Here is a 4246-nt window from a genome sequence, read left to right as displayed (position 1 = left end):
ACTAATTTCACTTTGACCAATGAAAGCAAAATTGATTTAGTTGATATAAGTTAAATTAGTAAAAAAAAACAGTGATCACCATCGATGGTTGTTTACCCAAAAAACAAAATTCAGCTCTGAAATAGCAATGATTCATAACTAGAAAATCCGAAATTTTTAGCGATGAATTAGCGATAAATTTTTAAACTTTTCTTCGTTATAGCAAATATTAGTACTGATTTATCGCTGGTTTAGCGATGAATTTTAGCGATGAATTAGCTATGAACTACCCATGATTTTTCAATTATTTAAATTAATTTGTAACTTATTTATCTATGGAATAGCACGGGATTATCCATGAAAATCTTATTAATGTTGGGTTAGCAATTTTACATTGCAAATTATTTCGGGCAACTGAACCCGAGTCTGTTTTAATTATAATATCCTTAAAGTGTAGATATCTAAGCAATAAAAATGATTTGAGAAACTGAAAACAAGAGCTACTGATTTTGCCTACATTCAAATAAGGAAATGAAGTGAACTTAAAAGAATAATAAATTTGAGCGAGAACAAACTACAAAACTTTTTTTTGAAGAAAAAAAAAGAAGAAAACTACAACCTATATAGGTAAAATTTACTTCGTTCTCTTACACTTGATTATACTTGCTGGCCCCTGCAAACTTTTAGAGCTTTCTACGGGTCTGCTAAAAGTGATTGAAAAAAAATCAGTGTTAACAAGCTAAAACATTATGCCCTGAAAACTCTTTACGCTTATGCCCTGAAAACTCAGATAAATAACTTTTGATTTAATAAAGATAATACAGTCAAAAATAAGTCAATTGAAATCTAGATCAAATCCGCGTTACCTTTTTTCGTTCAAATATTTTTGCATAAAGAGGAGCTGCACTAAGCAAGAAAGCAGCAAAAAGGGCAAGCAGATTCCAAAAAATAGGAAAGAGCATTAACAACCAAGGCTAACCTTGACTAGGCCTGTGCTGCAAGAATGAGCCTCATTTACTGATTCTTAGTTATCCGGATACAGCCTATGCTATTCAAAAACACAACCAACAGACAACAGAAAGTTGGAAAAAAAAAATGAATGCGAGCAAAGAAATTCTAAAAAAAAAAGAGTTTCTATTTCCATGAAAAAAAATTATGCCCTTTTGAGCTCTTTAAAATTAAAGAATTATTTTCTGTTGGACATTTTCTATAAATGACAATATTTTTTGATTTTTTCGCTTTCAATGAAAAAACTGGTTCAATACATGAATTTTTTATTCAAGACTTCTATACAAGAATTTTTTTAACTGAAAATGAACTGAACTTAAAACAAAGAGGTGAAACAATTTCGTATAGCTTTGCACTACATACAATACAAAAGACAATGACTATGATTACGGGTAAATAGAAAGACAACTAAACACAGAGGCGAAGCGGAGGTTCGCGTAACTTGTTATACTACAAAAACACATTGCAAGCTAGCAGACAGGAAAAGAAATGAGAGCCACTAAGTCCACAGAAAACATTAACATTTTCGAAGAAAACAAAACTAAAAAAATTGTCTGGATGAATTCTTTTTGCGGAAAGTACGCGCCCATAAACACAATCGATGGTGTTAAAGGAAAATTAGAAAAAATTTTCGAGCGAAAATAAAATTGTTGTTGTTGAAAAACTTTGAAGTATCAAATCTATCGTAATTTTTCTAACGTTTTTTGCAATCCGCAGGAGAACTAACAAAATATAGCTCCCTCCAACATCTCAAAATTAAACTAGTAAGCCTACAAAACATCAGCCGCAATCGCTTATGCCAAAAAAAATTTCTGAGCAAAAAAAAAACGAAAAAAAGTACAAATTGCAGAAATAAAAAAACATGAAAAGCAACTACAATGAAGAGTACATCCAGCAACAAATTCTGAGATGTGGCATTTAGTCCGACAATACAAAACAGACAAATAAATAGCAGCAATTTTTTTAAACGGAATAATTCCGGTTTGAAAAAAAAAAACAGGTCGTGCCTGGATTTGAACCCATGACTTTTGACGCCCCAGGCGTACTCGTTACCTCCAAACAAAGTGCACCGGAGACTCTTAGAAACTTGAATTCATTATCAGCCGAGATACCAAATGATTCAAGTAACTCTGCTAAACATGTCAAGCAGACATTAAGAGTTGCCGTTATCTTTTGCCGTGAACAAAAAAATCAACTTCTGACTTTTAACCCAAAAAAAATGTCTAAAATCTGATTTGATAACGCTGGCTAACCACAAGCGTAAAAAACATAACCGTCAAAAAAGTTTTTAAAAAAATTAAAAATGATAATATCGTCAAAAATTAAAAAACTTTTATTTAAAAAAATTTTAAAAACTATTACGTCAAAAAAGTTTAAAAAATTGAAAGAAGGACAAAAATATCCTGACACAAAAAAACTTGCACCATTTGAAACTTATCAAAGAAATTTAAAATGCTAGAAAAAAGACAAACCCTTTACTTCTGAACCGATAAGTATAAGCAGACACAAAAGTCAAAATTAGGCCAAAAAATTTCAGTTTCTACGAAAAACAGGTCTCGGCTAGAATTAAACTTCCGGAATTTGTCGTCCCAAGCATTTTTGTTAGCGCTGCACCAAACGCACAGACAACAATCGAAATTTTTAGAGAAAACAATTTTAGTTGGTAGCAAACTTGATGCTGCCGCAACTAACTAAGCCGACTAAGAACCAGCAGACATTAAGAGTTGCCGTTATCTTTTACCGTTAACAAAAAAAGTCCTGGTTTTGTTGCCGTTAACGAAAAATCCTGGAGTTGCCGTTAACAAAAAAAGTCCCGGATTTGAACCAAGGGCCTTTGTCTTTGTAGGCAAGTACGTAAACTTTTCACCGCATGCGCAAATTAACTTCGGACTTTTCGATTTTGAAAGAACAAAAAAAGTGATTCAAGCGTAATTATCGTCACCAAACAAAATTCGACAAACACGGCATGTCACTCAAACAATATTAAGTAAAGTTTTGGAAAAAATTACCTCCGTCAAAAAAACCAAGATTTTCTCTGAAACTATCTGAAACAGGTAGTAAAACATTGAACGGAAAATAGAAACGGCATATTACTCATTGACCATTCTGTAACACAGTTATTTACGTGAAAAAGTCAATAACTAGTTTGCAAAACCCTTGCTTATAGCAAGGGTATATAAATCAAAAGTCAAACTGCAAAAAAAACAAATCTGAGCGTGAACAAATTTTAGAATTTTTTATTGAAAAAAAAAAAATCAAGACCTATACAGGAGTCTTTCCAACGTTCATTGACTCTTAATCAAAAAATATAATTTATAAGTAAATTTTAACCTACACTCAAAATTTTTATACATACATTGGCTTCAGAATTTTACAACGCAATAATTGTTTTTTATAGCAAAAGAGGACTCTTATTATACACATTGGGGAAGTGGAGCTGCGCATCACTTGCGATACAACACAAACTAGTCGAAAAAAACTAGGTCTACCAAAATTCAAACTTTGGTAAATCTCAGTGGAAGTTCATTTTAGGCAAATATGCCAGACATTTGCTAATTAAATTAGCGACAGAAGAAAATAAGGCCGACAATCTTTGAGCAGACACAAGTTGAGTCGACAAACAATAGTCTGACTATTCAATTATTCCCCTTATCAAACGTGTTTAAGTGGTTTACGGGAAAAAATACTTACTCCCGATTAAAGACACTTACTTTCGCAAGTGGTAATACAAACATTGCTGGCACAAAATACCTTAAATGTCACCAAAAAAGATCTGGATTGATAACATTTTCTCCAAAAGCCGACGCACGAACTTTTTTTGGTCCATTACAAATTTCACAATTTTACTTTTCGATTAATTCATGAGCTGCCGAATGTCAAGAGCAATCAATCTTTGGTGGACGAAGTCTTATTAGTAAAAAATCCGATAAAATTGTCTCGAAAAAAGCGATCGTTTTCAATATCTCGTCACCCTAAAATGGGCCCAAAATTTTGTTTTGAAGAGAAGGCGAGGAAAGTTTGAGAGATGAGGGAGGCAGGCTGGTTGGCTGTTTTAATAATTAAAGCTATCTTGAGACACCCTGGGGGCCACGAATTACAAATAAAGCATATTGCCGAGAGCACTTTTAAAATGTTCCATAATTTAAAACTTAGTTGTTATATGCGAAAAAGACCTATTGCTGAAATTAAATTAAACTGAAAAATCTATTGATGACAATGATTAGTTTCTAATCTCTGTTTTTATATCCAAGTACTTAAA

Source organism: Symsagittifera roscoffensis, chromosome 9 (genome assembly GCF_963678635.1).
Source record: "Symsagittifera roscoffensis chromosome 9, txSymRosc1.1, whole genome shotgun sequence".
Taxonomy (NCBI): Eukaryota; Metazoa; Xenacoelomorpha; order Acoela; family Convolutidae; genus Symsagittifera; species Symsagittifera roscoffensis.
This window is presented reverse-complemented; position numbering follows the sequence as displayed.